Here is a 14,176-nt window from a genome sequence, read left to right on the forward strand (position 1 = left end):
TTTTACAAGCTCATTAACTATTAAAAAATCAATTTTACATATATTATTTTGTAATCTTAATGCATTTTTTCTATGTACAAGCCACCTCGAACTTGGCTCGTTTAACTCGGGCTCATTATAAGTTCAAACTCGGATTGGCTCGCCACAAGAATGAGCCAAGCTTGAACACTTCAAGCTCGGATTGTTCAACTCATTTACCAACCCTAATCACAAGGACACGCCATTCAGGGTCGTCCCGCGGACAAGAAGCCACCACATGACCCTTTATGAGTATGATTTTGTATCTTTCTTAATTTTAATATTTCCACATGACCCTTTATGAGTATGATTTTGAATGTTTCTTAATTTTAATAGTTTTGTCGTGTAGATAGTAATAGAACACCAAAATTAAAGAAAGGTTTGGACCTTTGGAGCATCATATTGGTTTTCATAGCACAATAGAAGTGGGAACTAGGAAAAATAAAAAAAAGCACAATTAAATCTGCATTTCTAGAGGAAACCAAACATGCCTTTAAGGGGTGTTTGAGTAACCTACTTATCAAGGAAAAGTGGGAATTAGGGAAAATGAAAAAAGTACAATTAAATTTGCATTTCTAGAGGGAACGAAACATACCTTTGAGGGGTGTTTGAGTACCTACTTATCCAGGAAAGGGGAAGTGAGGATAAGCCAATCTTTTCTCTTATCCCACTTTTGTGGGTGGTGAGGGTATCCAAGCACTGCCTTTAGTTGATCACTTTTTTTTTTGGCAAATAACTTGTGGAACTTTGTCATATTATAAAAAGAATCCAAATAATAGTACACAAATATCACAGATATTGAACTTATTTAGGCCATGAAAATTGGATAAATCACAAGAAATTCAAAACATTTTGTATTTCTAAGCCAAGACGGTTACCAATAGGGATGGCAGTGGACCGCGGAAAGTGGAGCCCCGCCCCGCCTCGCCCCATTTGGACCGGGGATGAAGGGTATGAAATGGGGATGGAGGCGGGGACGAAGGTTAAAATCCTTTCCCATTCGGGGATGGAGGCGGGGATGGACGTACCCTTTTTCCCACCCCATCCCTGCCACTTTTCCCCGCCTCATTCACGTTTTAACCGGGGATGGAGGACATGAAACCAGGATGAAGGCAGGGGTGGAGGTTAAAATCCATCCCCGCCGGGGATGGAGGTTCTAATCTTGAGGCGGGGCGGGGGTGGAGACCTTGTCCCCGCCCCGCCCCACTGCCATCCCTAGTTACCAAATGCTATACTTTGTGGAAATGGAGTAGATTACACCAAATGCTATAACAAGCCCACAGTCAAAACATTAAATTTGGTGTAATCTAGGCCCAAGACTCTTGTTATAACACTTGAAATGGGAGATGAAAAGTTGAATGTGGGATTTAGGTTCCCACAATAAACAATAAATCCCACCTAAATCTAAGACTTATTTAAGGCTTGGTTTGAGAGATGGCACTTGGCAGTAGGGGTGGCAATTTCTGACACGACCCGCCAACCCGCCTCTTAGGCGGGTTCGGGTTGGGCTTAAGCCAACCCGTTTAATAAACGGGTCGACCCGTGTAACCCGTTTATTAAACAGATCGGGTTCGGGTTGGGGGTATGCCAACCCGACCCGCCCGACCAGTCAACACGTCAACCCGACCCGCCAACCCGACCCGCCAACCTGCATACCTGCCAACCCGATCCGTCAACCTGCCAACCCGACCCGCCAACCTGACTCGCGAACCTGAAAACCCGTTTACCCGACCCAACCCATTTATTAAATGGGTTGGCGGGTCGTGTCGGGTTACCCGTTTATTAAATGGGTCGGGTTCGTGTTTGCCACAGCCGACCCGTTTAATAAACGGGTCGGTTCGGGTTGAGGTATGCTGACACGCCAACCCGCCAACCCGACCCGATTGCCACCCCTACTTGGCAGCTAAGATTGAAGTTGAGTATTTTTTTTTTAATTTGGTCAAACTTGGTGAATAGGGTTGGTAAACGAGCCAAACTAACCAAACAGAGGATGTTCAAACTCATCTTATTCTTGTGGGGAGTTGAAGTCATGAAAAGCTTGAGTTGGCACATTAAGAAAGAAAATATATTTTCTAAATTCAAATATAATAGAACTTGACTGGGCTAGAGTGGTAGCTGTCAATTCCTGGAATTGATAGTTTTCCCAATTTCCAAACGCACACTCCTTGGTACTCCCAGCTTCCAAACACAGCCTAAGGGCGTCAGCATTTGGCAAAATGTACGATGTTGCAATCATAGTGACAAAAGTTTAAAAAACGGCCAAAATTTGCAAGAATTTGATTTTTTTGTTTAAATCTCAGTTTTTCAGCAAAATCTTGTCAATAAAAAATAAATTAAAATTATATAAAATATTTGTAATAATAAAATTTAAAAAATCATTTAAAAATAAAACCCACACGGGTTTTTCATGATAAATAACTGAAAAACATAAATATTTCATTTAAACCACAATATTTATGTTTTTGATGAAAACTCGCAAGAAATTATCATTTTTAACTTTCAAGTAATTTCTCACGATATTTTCATAAATCTCGCAAGATTTTACTTTAAGAGTCAATCATTTTAACCTTAATTTAAAAAATGAGCCTCACTTTTCTAAAATTTTAGATATATACTATACTTTCTTTAAAACAATCAAATAAGGACCACAATAGTTTTAGATTCAGATTTTCTGCAAAATCCTGCATTTTACATGACCTGTGTGAGACTCTGGTTTCAGAGAAAAAAAAACTCATTTTTTTTATTTTTTTAGTTTTATACATATAATGCAAAAACCAGACATAAACACCAAACCATTGATTTGTTGAATTTTTTGCAAAACAGATTATCGAAAATTGCTCTGCAAATATCTCTATGAATGCATGGCATCTTAAAGACATTCATGTCCCATTTCAAGTATTCTTTTTTTTGGAATATGAAATATACAACCATGTTTATTTTTCATTTTGAATCTTTCATGGAGGTCATAACCCATGATGATTAAAAATACAATTTGCTCCTTCAGTCCTCTTTGCAAATTGCAGATTATTAGATGCATATGGTTTTCCAAGTTTATTCATTCTTTCATGTGATTGATTCCTTGTTTTGAATAGATAAATGTATTTCAGCTTTTAGCGACCCTTTTTGCATATTTAAGTCTCACGTATCAATGATGATATTGGGCATGAGATTTAGGTCTTGTTGACTATTGGGCGTAGGGGTGGCAAAACCTGACACAACCCGCCAACCCGACCCGCCTCTTAGGCGGGTTCGGGTTGGGCTTAAGCCAACCCGTTTAATAAACGGGTCGACCCGCGTAACCCGTTTATTAAACAGGTCGGGTTCGGGGTATGCCAACCCGCCAACCCGGCTGATCCGTTTAATAAACGGGTTAGGCGGGTGGGTCAACCCGCCAACCCACCTGCCAACCCGACCCGCCAACCCGCCAACCCGCCAACCTGACCCGAGAACCTGAGAACCCGTTTACCCAACCCATTTATTAAATGGGTTGGCGGGTCGTGTCGGGTTACCCGTTTATTAAATGGGTCGGGTTCGTGTTTGCCACAGCCGACCCGTTTAATAAACGGGTCGGGTTCGGGTTGAGGTATGCTGACCCGCCAACCCGACACGATTGCCACCCCTAATTGGGCCGGATGTTGTACCGGATCTCATCAGAACTCGAAAGTTAAGGTCCAAACTCTTGTCAAGGTGGTTCTATTGTTAGTTATGTGCCAGATTGTCCTAATATTAGGGCCTTGTACGAATCTGAACACTGGGGATGAAACGGTTTGAGTTCAGTTTTGAAATATGTTTACCATATCCAATCTAATGGTTTGGGATTTTAAAAATGGTTTGGATCTGGTCTAGGATGGGGAAACTCCTTAAGTCTGTTTTCTGTTTACCCTTAGACTTCATAAGTAAATTGCATATGGATCGTAATTTATTTTGGAATTGAAAACCCAAAACGAGATCCATTAATTATCTGTATAAACAACAAGCCATTGGATATCTAACCCAAAACTAGGGATGCACACAAGCTGAGTTCAAGCCGAGCTTGGGCTGGCTCTGCTCATGAAGGAAAACAAGTTGTTCCAGGTTCAGGATTGGCTCGAGTCGAGCTCAAGCATGGCTCAGTTCGTTCCGAGCTAAAAACCTTTAATTTAAAAATATTTTTATTTTTTTTAACTTGTGTAAAATGTTAATTTGAAAGAGATCCAAACAGTGAGATTTGAATTCACATCTTTGCGTTAAGAATGTGAACAAAATATATAGATATATAAATCTAATTTTTTTATATAACTATACTAACTAAGCCTTATCGAGCTGGATTGCCGGTTCAAGCTTGGCTCGTTTATGTATTCAGAGCCTGAAACCTTATTCAAGCTCGGCTCATTTATGTGTTCCGAGCCTGAAACCTTTTTCAAGCTCAGCTCATTTATTTTTTAAACGAGTTCGAGCCAAGCTTAAACGATTCGAGCCCGAGCCCACCCAAGCTAGCTTGGCGAGTTGTACATCCCTACACAAAACCATCCACATAATTAGTGATTTATTTTTCTCCTCAACTTATCAAGAATGTCAATGGTTTGGATATCTGATCAATCCAAACACGTTTAGTCAGATTTGTAAAGAAAAGGGTGTCCAATTAACAATACCATCCGGACTCAGTTTGGAGTTACATCCAAATCTGAATCTGAGTCCTATCCGAATCCAAACCCAATAGATAATTGAACCTGATTATATGTAAATATGTATCCAATTAAGCTATTTTATGTCAATCGTATATGGATTTGGGCTACCCTTTTCTATCTGAATCCAAATGATTGAAACCAAGGTTATCATGCCAAGCGTGCAACTCTTGGATGTACCAAAACCAGAATCAAGCATTCCAAGGCCCAGATCCAAACCTAGCAGAACCTATAGCTGGAGGTAAGGCTGCACTAGCTCAAGCTTGGCTTGGCTTGGCTTGGCTTGGCTTGGCTTAGCTCGTTTAAGCCCAGCTCAAACTCGTTCAATTAAGTAAATGAGTCAAGCACGTGCAAGAGCTCAGGCTCGTTACATGTAAACAAACGAAGCTTGAGCGTTTAAGCACGATTAGCCTGATTAAACTTGACTAATATAATTATTAATTATACAAGGGTTTAGGGCTAGCATATGTTGAATATATGAAAAGTTTAGCTTGGCTCGGCTCATTTAAGCCCAGCTCGGACTCGTTCAATAAAGTAAATGAGCCAAGCTTAAGCAAGAGCTCAGGCTTGTTACGTGTAGCTTGACCATACATTTGAGCATGTTTAAGTTTGATTAGCCTGTTTAAACTTGACTCATATAATGATTAATTTTATAAGGGTTTAGGGTTAGCATATGTTGAGTATAGGGCAAAAAAAAAAAAAAAAAAGTTTGCCATGCAGGTAAGAGGTGGTGGGTCATGAATCCTGCCTTCTCCACAACTCAATTCGATTTTTTTTGTTACATCAGCTGGGCTCGACCCGAGACGAGCAACTTTAAGCTTGACCCAAGATGAGCTTGAACAGAGGCTGCTCGAGCTTGAGCTCCAGCCAAGCTTGAATAAGTATTATAGTAAGCGTGTTGCTCAAACTCAGCTGTTTCCTACCTTACCTGGAGGAATAAAACACTTGTGTCGAAGTCATAAGATATGAACCCGTACCAGACAAGACTCGAACCCACTTTGACTTGGACCAATTTAATATACCCATAAGATATTTTAACTTGCCCATTAAATATTCAAACATATAACTTTATAATCTGTTCATCAATTCATTTAAAATTATAAATTTATTTCTTGCTCATAAATTCCTTTAAACAATCAAAGTTCAAAAACAAACTTATATCATTCAATCATAAACATAAATTCCTTCTACTAACATTTAAACACAAACATAAATTCATTCAAAAACATTCTAACATAATATAAATTTATTCACTGCTCATAAATTCTTTCAAACATTCGTTCAAACACAAATATATACCATTCAAATACAAATAATAAATTTCTTCTAATGTTTAAAGACAAATGTAAATATATTCAAACATATTTTAACCTGCCCATCAAATATTAAAAAATGTAACTTCATAACCTGCCCATCAATTCATTCAAAAATATAAATTTATTCTCTTCTCATATATTTCTTTAAACATTCAAAGTTCAAACACAAACATATATCATTCAAACACAAACTCATTCATTAAAAAAAATACATTCCATGAGCTGTGAGTGATTAAGCTCAAGCTTCGATCTTGAAATGCATTGAACAAGGTATGACAAAGAAACATAAATATCCTGCAAATAAACAAAACTTTAATTAGTTAATCTACCAAAAAATCTACAAAAGACATCATAAATGATTTATAAATAATTAAAAAAGAATAAGCCACTCAAAACAAAGAAGAACATAATACATATTAAGTAACTTTTATGCTAATTGAAACAAAAAAACAAATGCATACTAATTGAAAAAAAAACTAAATTTTTTATCTATGCTAATTGGAAAAAAAACTTAAATTTTATTAAAATAAGTTCTAACCAAAATCAAGAATTAAAAAAAAATACATGATACCCTAAAAGCATAATCCAAAATCATGTCATTTAAACAAATACAAATTTGAAACCCTAGTTCTTACATCATTAATTAAGCTTTATAATATTCAAGTATACATAATCATGTTTAATGTTAATTAAAAATATAAAATTACCTAAATTTAAAATTTATCTTATTTAAAAACAAAATAAAAAATCTAAATTCTGTTAAAAAATATAAAAACTCTAAAACCTAATTAAATGCTCATGCTATTTAAAAAAACAAAAAAAAAACTCTATACTAGCAAATACAAAACACGTAGATGTATGTTTAATGTTAATTAAAAACTATAAAACTACCTAAATTAAATACTTATCTTATTTACAAAATAAAATAAAATAAAATCTTAATGCTATTCAAAAATACAAAATGCACTAAAACCTAATTAAATATTCATGCTATTTTAAAAAAAACTAAATAAAAACTTCAATCCTAACAAACATCAATCATAGTTTTTATACATAAACTAATTGGAACAAAAAAATAACAAACCCCCAACTTTCTAACTAAAATCAAGCATGTAGAACATGTATAATGTTGATTAAAAACTAGAGAAGTAACTAATTAATATTTATCTCATTAAAAACCTAAATGCTAATTAAAAAAACACAAAAAGTTTTAAATCTGAATGCTAGTCGAAGCAATAATTTTCATATAATCAATTATGCACTTATATGATATTCAAGCGCGTAGAATCATGCTTAATGCTATTTAAAAAACAAAAAACATCTAAATTAAATATTTATCTTATTTAAAAATAAAATAAAACTCTAAATGTTATTCAAAAAAAGAAAAAACTCTAAAATCTAATTAAATATTCACGCTATTAAAAAAAAACTAAATAAAAGCATCAATCCTAGCAAACACCATTCATAGTTTTCATACTTAAACCAATTGAAACAAAAAATATCAAAACCCTCAAATTTTTAACTAAAACCAGGCATGTGGATCATGTACAATGTTGATTTAAAAAATTTTAAAATTAATTTTCATCTCATCAAATGCCTAAATGCTAATTGTGAAAAAAAAACACAAAAAAATCTCTAAACATAAATTATATTTGAAACCCTATTTCTTACATCATCAATTAGACATTTATGCACTAAATACAAGAGAGAGGTGCACGCTACAATAGTGGCATGCGTGGTGCGCTAGATGGTTGGGCCATAGGGGGAGGGCGCTATATAGAAACTCATAAGGTTGATATATATATATATATATATATATATATATATATATATATATATATATAGAGAGAGAGAGAGAGAGAGAGAGAGAGAGAGAGAGAGGTGGGGGGCCGATTGTGGGGTAGTAGGGGCAAAGCTGCGAAAAGAGAGCCACTGCCACAGGTGGGATTGTGGGAGCTAATAAAGAGATAAAGAGAGAAAGAGTGGCTGCGTGAGGGCTCAACTATTGGGTTGTGTCCTCACGAGTAGGGGCATAGCCACGGAGAGGGGACTACAAACCCACAACCCAGGTCACACGAAGGGCAAATCCGTTGAATAGAGAGAGAGAGGGGGCTTGGGCTAGATGGTTATGGGGTTGTGGCAAGGAGGGGAACACAATGGGGCCGCAGAGAGAGAGAGAGAGAGAGAGAGAGAGAGAGAGAGAGAGAGAGGCATCAATGTGCACCCTGATCCGGTTGGGGTGGGCACTGCCCTTACTCTTTTGCTGGACAGGGTGGGCACTGCCCTTACTCTCTACTTAACATGGCTCAGCCTCTGGTCATATTGTATACAATTGATTATTTATTGTTGTTTTTATTTTTATTTTTATTTTTGAGAGATAAATTGAAACAAGTTTCGAAACTAAAATATAATCCACATCTGCATCCATCGGAGGCAAAATTATGAGATATGAATTCCTGCTAGCACGACAAGGCTTCCGGGAACCCATTCCGAAGGTGGGCCCGACAGACCATATTTGGAATGGAAGTATCGTGTGAAATCATCCAAAGATTATCTTTTATATTCCACCTCATCGAACATCTCATATAGGAAATTGGATCAGAAAGAATCACATTGCACAAAACCAATGTGTTGTTTCACTTGTTTTTTCCCTCAAATCTAACCATACAGATGTGTTGTACATGATTGATTTAATAGGAATGGACTTTTAGATTGACATGTGGGTAGGCTTTTATAAGGTTTTAAAATCAATAATTTATAATTTATATAAAAATTCAAGCTAAAAAAAATTGCATATTCATTGAAAAACATGATCTAAGTGTCATTTTCTAGCAAATCGATCATGTCTAACACATCTGCAGGGTCAAATTTATGAAAAATTCCCCGAAAACCCTCATTCACTCATGGTAAGTTCCTAACTTTGCTAGGTACCTACTCTCTCTCTCTCTCTATATCTATCTATCTATCTATATATATATATATATATATATATATATATATATATATATATATATATATATATATATATATATATTAACAGTGGATGCATAGTGTTCATTGTTGTTGAACGCTTCTCTACCACTAATCCCACACGGAACAATGGTTACTTTTTTTAACCTGTTTCATGACCGTCATTAATTCTTGTTTTTTTGCACAGGTCATTAGCACCGTGACCATCACTAATGATCCTAATTTGTTGAAAATCAACTAACAAGCATCCTTTGATAATAAGCCCGTCCACTTTTATGGGTATATAACAGTAGACGAGCAAATTGTCCAATGTTATCAAACAAATATCTATCGTTGATCACTGGCAGATCAATGACGTTTTTTTTTAATTGAAACATGACAATTAGCAGCGGTCAACCACCACTAATTGTCATTTTTTCACTCAGACAATTAGTGGCGGTCGTCTGAGATCAACATTGGACGTGCTTTCGACATCCAACATTTAATTCAAGTTACGAGTTTCTCACACACATATATATCTCTATATGAGAACTCAATATATTAGGCCCCATTTCTTGTTCTGCCCTGTAGGTTTTAAAAGTTTTATGATAGATCTGAACTATTAGATGTGTTTAGCATGATCGATTTAGTTAGAATCGACTCTTGGATCATGTTTTTTCAACGAAAATACATGTTTTTATGAGCTATGAAAAATTGGTACCTTCATAGCCATTGATTTTGGATCACTGGAAAAACCTGTATACAGGCCAGATTTTGGCGATCCAAAAGTTGGTTCCCACTAAACCAAACCTATAGATCACATCTGGGGGGTTAGGCGTGTGAAAAAAAAAACTTAAAACTATGATTTTTGAAGGGGCCTAGCGAGACCTAACGAAAGAAGGGGCTTAAGGAACACATTACTCTCTCTCTCTCTCTCTCTATATATATATATATATATATAATGTGAGAACTATTGTATGAGCTGAGTATTTGATGATTTTTTTTTTATTCTTTTCATTTAAATCTGATAGTCCTGATGTGATCAACATACTTGGTTTTATAAGAACCAGCTCTTAAATCATGTGACAAATGACCTGATCTAAACACTACAACAAAGCAGTAGATTAGCGACGACCACATTTCGTCGCTAACCATGTTAGCGACGGATTAGCGACAACGTGGCGACAGTATGCTTACGTCGCGAATATTTCGACGCTAACTGGCGACGGAATAATTCCGTCGCTAATCCGTCGCAAAAACGAAAAAAAATCAAAAAAAATTATTTAAAAATTAATTACCAAGAACTGTACAATTTATATTTCCTGTACAATTTATATTTCTTGTAAATAAAAAACAAACCACACAAAAAAATTCATATAACAAGTATCTATAATAATTAATCGTTCCACCTTAAAACTAAGAAGTTTAATTATTTACAATTCAACAATTACAATTAGGAAAAATAAAAAAAATAGAACTTCTTCAACACAGTCCTCTAATCATCGCCAAGATTTTGTGCGTCTTCTTGTTCATTGTCTTTATCTGTCCCTTCAGCTCCACTACCCTGATTATCGCTAGCAGCCTACACAAGAAAAGAACAGTCAGTATTGATAAACAAAATATAATGAAATAAATTACACACTATATGTGATTCTATCATGTGCTCATGTGTGATCTAAGGCAATAAAAAAACTCTATATGTGATTCTATCATGCTCATATGTGTGCTAAGGCAGGCAAAAAATTGAATATGTGATTATAGCATGTTCATATGTGTTCTAAGGCATATAAAAAAACTTTATATGTGATTCTACCATGCTCAGATGTGCTTTAAGGCAAGCAAAAAACTATATATGTGATTCGATCATGCTCGTATGTGTGCTAAGGTAGTAAAAAAATTGAATATGTGAATATAGCATGCTCATATGTGCTCTAAGGCAGGCAAAGCCAAAAATTTTATATGTGATTCTATCATAAATGATATATAACATGTTCATATGTGTTCTAAGGCAGTTAAAAAACTCTATATGTTATTATAGCATGCTCATATGTGTGCTAAGGCAGTCAAAAATCAGAATATGTGATTATAATATGCTCATATGTGTTCTTAGGCAGTAAAAAAACTGAATATGTGATTATAGCATGCTTATGTGTTCTAATGCAATAAAAAACTAAATATGTGTTCTAAGGCATATAAAAAAACTCTATATGTGATTCTACCATGCTCAGATGTGCTTTAAGGCAGGCAAAAAACTATATATGTGATTCGATCATGCTCGTATGTGTGCTAAGGCAGTAAAAAAATTGAATATGTGAATATAGCATGCTCATATGTGCTCTAAGGCAGGCAAAGCAACTTTATATGTGATTCTATCATGCTCATATTTGTGCTAAGGCAGTAAAAAAATTGAATATGTGATTATAGCATGTTCATATGTGTTCTAAGGCATATAAAAAAACTTTATATGTGATTCTACCATGCTCAGATGTGCTTTAAGGCAAGCAAAAAACTATATATGTGATTCGATCATGCTCGTATGTGTGCTAAGGCAGTAAAAAAATTGAATATGTGAATATAGCATGCTCATATGTGCTCTAAGGCAGGCAAAACCAAAAATTTTATATGTGATTCTATCATAAATGATATATAACATGTTCATATGTGTTCTAAGGCAGTTAAAAAACTCTATATGTTATTATAGCATGCTCATATGTGTGCTAAGGCAGTCAAAAATCAGAATATGTGATTATAATATGCTCATATGTGTTCTTAGGCAGTAAAAAAACTGAATATGTGATTATAGCATGCTTATGTGTTCTAATGCAATAAAAAACTAAATATGTGTTCTAAGGCATATAAAAAAACTCTATATGTGATTCTACCATGCTCAGATGTGCTTTAAGGCAGGCAAAAAACTATATATGTGATTCGATCATGCTCGTATGTGTGCTAAGGCAGTAAAAAAATTGAATATGTGAATATAGCATGCTCATATGTGCTCTAAGGCAGGCAAAACAACTTTATATGTGATTCTATCATGCTCATATGTGTGCTAAGGCAGTAAAAAAATTGAATATGTGATTATAGCATGTTCATATGTGTTCTAAGGCATCTAGAAAAACTCTATATGTGATTCTACCATGCTCAGATGTGCTTTAAGACAGTCAAAAAAACTATATATGTGATTATACCTGAGAGGGACCTGGAATCGAAGATCTCCTATCCTGAACAGCGGCCTTGATCTCATTTCGGAGAAAGGGGGCGACGGTGTATTGGAAGTAGTTATTCAGTGATTCATTAATGATCTCGCGTACATCATCACCGGAAAGAATAGTCGGCTGCTTGGAGCTTATGTCGGCGCAAGAAGTCGGTGAGCCGTAACTAGAAGAACCAATAACTGGTGAAGTGTTCATATTACTCCCAAACCCGAACACGCGACCTTTTTTGGGTTCACCTGCTGCAGTCACCCATGCTGTAGGATCAAATGATGGATGCTGAGTAGCGTCTTCGCCATATCGCTCTACCATCTGTTGCTCATATGCCTCCTACAAAATAATGTTTAAAGTATTCATTAATAATTAATGATAACATTATGATGACTTGCATATATATTGCAATGATTATTAATAGAATTAATACATACCGTTGTCGTTCTCGCCTTCTCTGATATGAAGACTCCCGTGGTCTTCCGTTTATGTGTTTCTACAAACACATCCTTATATGGTACACTGCCTCCTTTTTCTGCTTCCTGCGAAGTTAAATGACAAAAGATTTAGTACACAAATTTGCAACAATACTTATAAAATTAATATTATATATTGATGAGTTACCATTTTCTTTAGGTGGCTCCCAAATGTCTTAGATCCACCTATGTGTAGATGGGCTTCGGGCATCTTCGATCGATTTTGTGAAGCCTTCGTAGAGCAATTTTTAAATGCATCTCCCGCCCACATATCGCACATTTCATCCCAGTAATCTCTCCTGATAGTAATAGGACCATGGCCCTTCCACAGTAATGGATCATCTACTACGCCAGATGCTTTTTTTGCTGCAGTCTTCATAGTGTGCAGCATGTCTGCAAATCGATTGGCAGCCACCTTCTGCCACACCTTCCTTGCATCATTTTCTTCCACCGTAGTTGCAAAGCGATTCGAAGCCTACAAATATTTTCAGAAAGTTAGTAGACATTGCTTAAATAAATTAAATATAAAACACATTAACTATGAGGAACAACTGTATACCATAAATGAGGACCACAATCTGTCTAACACCTCCTTTGGGTACTATTTCCATTGAGCAACTGGTCCTGGTAGATGTTGAAGAAGTGAATTCTTAATCTTCCGTACTACTTCTTGTGGCTCAAACCTCGTGCTGCACATGAATTGTTACACAGTAAATATCAATATAAAATATTTAAAAGATATGCAATAATTGAAAACAAAATACTTACGGTCGATTATCGATATACACTATTCGAATGAGTCTTCTTGTGCCAGCCTGAGAAGACCCTGTTTCCTGTGTTGGCTGTTGACTTGTGCGATCAACTGGTGTAGGTGGGTCGTGTACAGGCGCAACATCATCTGTAAAAAAATACACACCAAGTTCTCAGAATGTGCATTTGAACTAATCAAGCATCTAATTAGTTATATGATATACCTATCACAGGAGCCCGTGAAGATGAAGGTTGAGCCTGGCTACTACTGGATGAGCGACCACTATAACCTCCACGAACCATATTCTAACAAATAACATATGTCATACAATACATTCAAATAATTCACATCAAGTATTACAATGCATTCAAGTCATTCACATCAAGCATTGCAATGCATTCAAATAATTCAAATCATTGACATCAAGTATTGCACTAATTCAAATCATTCGTTAATTGCATAAATTATAATACATTCAGATAATTGAAATCATTCACATCAAGTATTACAATGCATTCGAATCATTCGTATCAAGTATTACAATACATTGAAATAAAACTTTTAATCATTCACACCAAGTATTGCAATACAACTCACATCAAGTATTACAATGCATTTAAATAGAGGTTTGTAGTATAAGATTTTGCTCACTAGCTTGAGAATTCTTCCTCGTCACTAGTTTGACTTTCTTCTTCTTCTTCTTCTTCTTCTTCTTTATTGTTTGCCCATCCACTTGGTACATCATTTGGATCACATTCCTCTATGAATGTTTCATCAGCCAATGGAGATATGACAT

The 14,176-nt window shown here is 35.6% G+C and overlaps 1 long non-coding RNA gene across 1 annotated transcript; it reads right to left on the bottom strand.

Annotated features, from left to right (window-relative positions):
* Positions 1-10,341: 10,341 nt before the first annotated feature.
* LOC149823271 (uncharacterized) lies at positions 10,342-13,529 on the bottom strand. The gene is made up of 2 exons (XR_016435165.1): positions 13,398-13,529; positions 10,342-10,529 (listed from the first exon to the last, which is right to left on the bottom strand). It is a non-coding gene; the product is annotated as an uncharacterized LOC149823271 (long non-coding RNA).
* Between the last annotated feature and the right edge of the window lie 647 nt (positions 13,530-14,176).

The sequence above is a fragment of the Nuphar pumila genome, chromosome 10 (assembly GCF_984573655.1).
Source record: "Nuphar pumila chromosome 10, dmNupPumi1.hap1.1, whole genome shotgun sequence".
Taxonomy (NCBI): domain Eukaryota; kingdom Viridiplantae; phylum Streptophyta; class Magnoliopsida; order Nymphaeales; family Nymphaeaceae; genus Nuphar; species Nuphar pumila.